Source organism: Xenopus laevis, chromosome 2L (assembly GCF_017654675.1).
Source record: "Xenopus laevis strain J_2021 chromosome 2L, Xenopus_laevis_v10.1, whole genome shotgun sequence".
Classification (NCBI taxonomy): Eukaryota; Metazoa; Chordata; class Amphibia; order Anura; family Pipidae; genus Xenopus; species Xenopus laevis.
In genome coordinates, this window is record NC_054373.1 from 36,253,450 (window position 1) to 36,261,330 (window position 7,881).

Below are 7,881 nucleotides of genomic sequence, written 5' to 3' on the forward strand. Positions count from 1 at the left end.
AAAATTTTTCTAAGTCCCAAAAAGGGGTAACCGGCTTCTCCCCTACATTTCCTAACATATGGCACATAAACTATACACTGGTGTAGGGCAATATAACAATTTTCTTTTATTAAGGTTTCCCGGGCTTGTGTAGTATAATATATTTGCTGCAACATATACGTCCATTCAACTTTAACTTCCTGCTGTATGCAAATTAGGCAACGCTAGCGCAACTTCGCTTCCCTTGGCGCAGTAACGCTAGCGCAACTTCGCCAGCCTCCAGCGCCCTGGATGCAACTTCGGATTTTAGTGAATTAGCATTGTCCTGGCGAATCTATTTCTGGCGAAGTGTTGCGATGTGAGCTGGTGAATTTTCGTAGGTTAGTACATTTGCCCCATAGAGCCCATATAGTGTCTATACTCAAAAGAACTTTACTTCTTAAAGGCCAACTTTACTTCTTAAAAGTAGAAAAAGCCCAGACCAGACACTCATGCACCTGCAAATATCTTTGTTCCACTTTACTAGTTCAGGGCCCAAAGGATTTTCTGTTCCACACGTTATTTATTGCATGTCCCCGTCCCTAAATAAACAGTTTTCATGCCCGGTGCCGTTTCATAGAAGCTGGCTACTAATTGTAGAGTTTTATTGCACCACAATGCCACGCAGCGCCCCTTTCATCTCCCAGCCACATGTGCACAGATGGCTTTGTTGCCTATCTTTTTAACTTGGCTTTTTCACACCTGGATAAACTTCTAAGAAAGCCTCAGTATGGTTTACATAAAACTTTTGTTAGTTGCTATAAAAGGCAGCATCACAGTCTAAATCTCTTTAATGGATGATCCTGTAAACCAAAACAAATGGCATAATGTTCTAAACCCGCGCTTTTCTCTTAAAAGTCGTTAGTCGGGGTCAATGAAGAAATTGTATGTTAACAAATAGCAAAAATGCTGCTGTTACATGACAAATCTTGAAGTTGTGGCGGCTAACCAAATGAGCCTACGGTTAAATAACGCCTTAAACAGCATTTGCAACAATAAAACAACTACATTGGTAGAACGTAGAAAAGATGTTCATTTATACAGTATATGTGTGTGTTTATTTAACCTCCTTCTTTTAAAGCCTAAAGGGGAGAAAGGGGTCACTATATTTATTTTGAGAATAATCCACAATTACCCAGTATGCCGATGAATTTAAATTCTTTAAACTGCCTAATTGCAAACAGATATTCCAATGGCAGGAGTCACTCGCTTTTACCTTGTCTTACTCAAACCACAGCCACAATCAGTTACTCTCAGGCCAAAGACAAAATAAAAGTCAACAGTGATCAGGATCCCAGGGCCGATGTTCTGATGGGGAGATAGGAAAAGCTTCTGGTTGTACTGACCTTTGTTTCACTTTTTGAAGGGGAACTGTCGTGAAAATAAAAATTTAATATAAGCTTCATCACATTGAAATAAGAATTAAAATTAAAAATTCTGTACCATTTCTGGAATAATCAGGTTAATGTTCTCTCTGCATCTGTTTCTCTTCATTCTGTCTTCATGCAGCAGTTGGGTGTCAGATATTCATTGACAGTTAGATCCAATATATCTTATATAGGGCTTCCTTTCCTAGCAGATGTATTAGAGCTCACTCTATTAAAATCATCAGACATCATGTCTTTCTACATGCAGAATTTGTGCAAAAGGCAGATATTCTGTTAGATTTAGTTTGTACAGGAATCAGTTATTTGAGTCTAATTCATCTGCTAGGATAGGAATAGGAATATCTGACACCCAACTGCTGCAAGAAAACAGAATGAAGAGAAACAGATGCTGAGAGAGGTGAAAATGAACTTGATTATTTTAGAAACGATGCAGAATATTTAATTGATATTATTTAGAAAGTTTCTTATTTCAGTATGCTGAAGCTTATATTCATTTTTCATTTTTGCAATAGTTCCCCTTTAAACTGTAGTAAATGCATTAAACCAAATGTTTCACTCCAATCCTCTTTCACTGGTTTGATGGAACATACCAAGGGGCACATTAACTTAGCTCAAGTGAAGGAATAGAATTAAAAATACTTTGAATTTCAAAGTATTTTTTTGGCTACTTCGACCATCGAATTGGCTACTTCAACCTTCGACTACGACTTTGACTTCAAATCAAACGTTTCAAACTAAAAATCGTTCGACTATTCGACCATTCGATAGTCGAAGTACTGTCTCTTTAAAAAAAATTCGACCCCCTACTTCGCCACCTAAAACCTACCGAACCTCAATGTTAGCCTATGGGGAAGGTCCCCATAGGCTTTCTAGCCAATTTGTGATCGAAGGAAAATCGTTCGATTCGAAGGATTTAATCGGTCAATCGAACGATTATTCCTTAGATCGAATGAATAGCGCTAAATCCTTCGACTTCGATATTCAAAGTCGAAGGATTTAACTTCGACAGTCGAATATCGAGGGTTAATTAACCCTCGATATTCTACCCTAAGTACATGTGCCCCAAGTGTCCTAGCGAGAATTGAATCCAAATGGGCTTCGCTACTGGCACGCTCTGGTATGGCAACAAACAAAATGTGTTGATGTGGAAACCAACATTAAAGTAAGGCCTTAAATGAAAATAAATCAGGTAGTAAAACTAGCTTTGGCAGTGCTTTGATCTGCCTCAACTACTTTATTTGCATTTTTGAGCGATGTTCCTGTAATACTCTACTTTTGCAAACACAACATTTGCAACAGTTTGCTTTCTTTTCTCCAGATGAGCCCAGTTTTGATTGGACACGGCAGGGCAGATATGTACATTGAAAGTAAAATAAATCATCCCTTACCCTATACTCTGTGGTCTCAACTGCAGATTTTATTCTCCTTTCACTTAACTTGAGAGACTTGAGTCCCTGCAGTCAGGAAGTTAACCCAACTCTTCGCTGCAGTGAAGCCTTGTGCTACCTTTTACTGCCTTATACAGTAGAGTGAAGGAGAACTAAACCTAAAAGGATACTGTCATGGGAAAACATGTTTTTTTTTTTTTTAACGCATCAGTTAATAGTGCTACTCCAGCAGACTTCTGCACTGAAATCCATTTCTCAAAAGAGCAAACAGATTTTTTATATATTTAATTTTGAAATCTGAACATATTGGCGCAAATTTACTAAAGCGCGAAGTGGCTAATGCTAGTGCAAATTCGCCAGTGTGACGTAATTTTGCCGATTTACTAATGGGTGCTGGCGTGAATTCGCTAGCGAAGTGGACCTACTCTAGCGTTATTTCGCACCCTTATGCCAGGCGAAGCTGCGATATGGCGAAGGGATGTAATTACGCTAATTCACTAACTTGCGCATTTTACTGAACGTTACCTCTTAGATAGGACTTGCTTCAAAAAAAGTTGACATTTTTTCTAAGTTAGGCTGAAAAAGATCGTAATTTTTTTTGGGGGTACACTCCTTCCCCCCTACATTTCCTAACATATGGCACCTAAACTATACAGTTGGCACGTGTATAGGGCAAAATAATAACTCTATTTTATTTTATGAAGCTTTCCCAGGCTTGTATAGTGTAATGTATTTGCTTGACGAATTAACACTAGCGCAACTTCGCTACCTTTCGCCTCTCTGAGCGCAACTTCGGATTTTAGTGAATTAGCGGCGTCCTGGCAAAGTCAACGCTGGCGCAACTTCGGAGGTAAGTAAATTTGCCCCATTGTCAGTTTCCCAGCTGCCCCAGGTCATGTGACTTGTGCTCTGATAAACTTCAGTTACTCTTTACTGCTGTGCTGCAAGTTGGAGTATATCCGCCCCCCACCCCAGCAGCCTTACAACAGACCAATGGGAAGATAACCAGAAAACAGCTCCCTGGTAGATCTAAAAACAACACTGAATAATAAAAATCTAGGTCCCACTGCTGCACTTTCAGTTACATTGAGTAGAAGAAACAACAGCCTGCCAGAAAGCAGTTCCATCCTAAAGTGCTGGCTCTTTCTGAAAGCACATGACCAGGCAAAATGACCTGAGATGGCGCCTACACAGCAATATTATAAATTAAAAAAAAATACACTTGCTGGTTCAGGAATTAAACTTTATATGGTAGAGTGAATTATTTGCAGTGTAAACAGTGTAATTTAGAAATAAAAATGACACCATAAAAATCATGACAGAATCCCATTAACAAAGAATTAGCCACATTTTGCTTGGAACAGGTCCAGACAAATGACATTATAGAGGGTGGGGGGGGCAGCTGATGTCAGCAGGTGGATGAGGTTTGGGGCACTGTTATGCAATGGCGCAATGCAGCACTGGACTTGGGCCCACCAGGGTCCTTGCCTCATGGGCCCCCAACCCACAAAGCTCCCTCTGGCCCCTCTCCCCAGCCACAACACCCCCCTTTTTGACCCATCGCCACCTTTTTTCTTCTCACGGCTGTGACCAGAGCCAGGGAGGGAGGTCGGGGCAGCGGCAATTTTTTCATACAGCAAGTTGGTCTGGAACAACAGGGCCCACAATGTTCGGGCCCATCAGGATTTTTCCCGGTGTCCTAGCAGCCCAGTCTGACCCTGGTGCAATGGCCAGGGATTTGCCAAAATCCCAGTTTCTACTGAAAGAGTTTTGTTTGGGTTTCAGAAACATTGACAAGTAGTTATACAAAAATGACCTAAACAGCCTGTGTACAAACTGGACTGAATGGTTCAAAACTGGACAGGTGGCAAACCTATTTCTGTACCTGTCCAATTCCACTACAGCAAACATCAAAGCTTCCCGATTCAAGGCTAACTAAGGATAAATAATTAATGTAAATGTGTTCATGATTTTCTACAACCCCTGAGCTTAGCTTCCCAACAGCATCAAACTGAGCATGTGCAATGCCTCTGACAGATGGCCTAAAGCTGGCCATAGACACAAAGATACTATCATATGAAACACAGATTGGTACAATGTTTGGACCGTGTGTGGAATGTCCAGACATTTTCACGCCATGGCGATCGGTCGTTCAGTGGATCAGACAGGTTAAAACATTTATGTCGGCTAACAATAATATCTCTGCGTGTATTGCCTATCTGACGATATTAATGGGAGTATGTTACTACTATTTGTCGGACATAAACTAAAAGCTGGTACAGTAAGTGAGTATATAAAAAGAAACAGCATTTCTAACCATATTCTCTTTTAACACTTACATTGTAGAAACTGAGATCACACCAGTCAGTTCTTACCAAATTTTGTGCACCTTATACAACTGAAGTTTCATTTTAGACAAAGGGGGATAAGCCCCTCACGTGCTACAGCCAGAGCTTATTAGCAGACAACAGGGTATATGTGTGAATGAAACATGGCGCCCAAACATGGGCCGCTGTTACAGCTGAATCGTGAGCTACAGGTGGAATTTTATAGTTTCTACCTGTATATCTGACGATTCAGCTCTAACACGTCTGTATTGAAACCAAAGATCTTCCCTGCAACCAATGGTCACAGAGAAAGTCAAAAGATCGTTATTGTTATATCTATGGCCAGACTGCTCTGATCAGTGCCAAGAGGTAACATTTCCATTCCCTGGTGTCACTATTTACTTTAGCTCTGCCTGCAATAAAAATTCTTTGCTTATCTGTATCCCACTCTCTTCTGTTCACTCTGGTCTGTCACTAACCCTCAGCCCCAAATCCCGCCCAGCACTAACATGGTACATTGCTCTTCATTTAGCAATACATTTAGAAGCCACATTATATACAAAATTTACCGTTATTATAATCATGTAATAATAAATCACCTACATATTCCACAGTGCTTTACAATAGATCAGTGTATACATTAAACAAGAGGTAATGAAAACCCTGCCCAAAAGAGCTTACAATCTAAAATGGTAGGTGATTTTAAGGCCTCATTTATGATCTTTAGGTGCCTATGTGCTTGTGAATTCAAGGAGCGACTACCTTTGGCACAAGAGAGTCACGTACTTAATACCTGCTTTGACCAGGAGATAGGGCATCCTTTGCATGATGTGTTCAATGTTGGGGAAGCTTTCTATAATGGCAAGGTCCAAAATCCATACATCAGGTGAGTAACTACAGAGGAAGCAGACCATGTGGTTGCAGGGGCCATACACACAATTTACAGAGCACAATCTGATGCTGGAATGATATGAATGTTGCATTGTGGGTTGAAAACATAGTAAGTTGTGTCCTATTTTGCTCTATGCATTTGCTGAGTAAATAAGCCCTCTTAGGGCGGAGACACATGTGAAGATTTGGGAAAATTAGTTACCTAGCGACAAATCGGCTCTTCTTAAGGCGACTAATCTCCCCAAACTGCTTTCCCGCTGACTAGAATGTAAATCGCCATCGGGATGGCATTCAAAGCGCTCGTTTTCCTAGGTTGCCTCAGGAGGAAACTTCGGGCAGCTTCGGAAAATGAAGCACTCTGAGTGCCATCCTGCCGGCAATTTAGATTCTAGCCAGCGGGAAGGCAGTTCGGGGAGACCAGTCGCCCGAAGAAGAGGCAAATTGTCTCCTGGGACTAAATCTCACGGAATCTTCGTGTGTGTGTCTCTGCCCTTATGTGTTTTTTCCTACCAAGAATCTTTAGTGTCAGTACTGTATAATTAAAGCACTTATACAGTGTTTACCCCGGAGGTCCAAATATCACCACCCCCTGTGCATCAACCAAGATGCTTGTCATTATCAGGAGTGACAGTTTGACTGCTGTAGTTGACAGCAGCAGCAGCAGCAGACAAAATGCTCCATGCACAATTACCTTAAAGGTTACAGTGGACTTATTTGCTAAAACTGCTCTAGTGCCATTAAATTGTAATAGTAATGCCAATAAAGGGGTTGTTCACCTTTGTGTTACCTTTTAGTATGATGTGGAGAGTGATATTCTGAGACAATTTGCATTTGGATTTAATTTTTAATTATTTGTGGTTTTTAAGTTATTTTGTTTTTGATTCAGCAGCTCTCCAGTTTGCAATTTCAGCAATATGGTTTCTAGGGTCCAAATTAGCCTAGCAACCATGCATTGGTTTAAATAAGAGATTAGAATATGAATAAGAGAGGCCCTGACTAGAAAGACGAGCAATAACAATACATTGTAGCCCTACAGAGGATTTGTTTTTGTTTTTTGGGGGGGAGGGTCATTAACCCCCATTGTCAAAGAAGGCAAATAATTAAAAAACTATAAAAAAAAATAAAAATAATGAAGACCAATTGAACAGTTGCTTAGATTTGGCCATCTTTTAACATACTAAAGTTAACTAAAATCTGAACCACTTCTTTAATCTTCCTGAATACATTAAAACTAAAACATTTGATTATTATTGTTAACTCATATGAAAAAAAGCAGCAACACATTTTGCAGCCCTGTGCAATAGAAGGGTGTATAATACATAGACATACTGACTGATACAGGAGGGAAAGAGGGCCCTGCTCAATAGAGCTTACACCTTATAATTACCCATCAGGGCTGCCTTCAGTAATTACTGTCTCAGTCAGGCTGACTCTCAGGGCATTTATCAGAGCAGAACACAGGACCACCTACTATGAAAGTCCTTTAAATTAAGCAGGATTAAACCATGGCCCAAGAAATTGATCACTGGAGTAATTAGTGAAGCGACAAGCATGTCATTCTGTACAGCACCAAAAGATGGCACTATGTGACATTAGAAAAATCCTTCCTTCAAACATAAAGCCAAAAAAGCCGTTTTCTCCATCCTGGGGCTTGCTTCATCTGTTTCCAAACTTTATGTGTTCGGTGATTTCTGTAACCCAGATCAATCATTTATAGTTTCTTGTATCAAATCAATTTGATATTAATAAAGGACAATGTGTACAACCCAAACATCAAATCAGTCAAAATATATGTTGGCCTTTAAGAAGTCTTGAAAGTACATTTGTTACTGACTTCATACCCAAGTGATCATTCAGCTACCGGGAGTG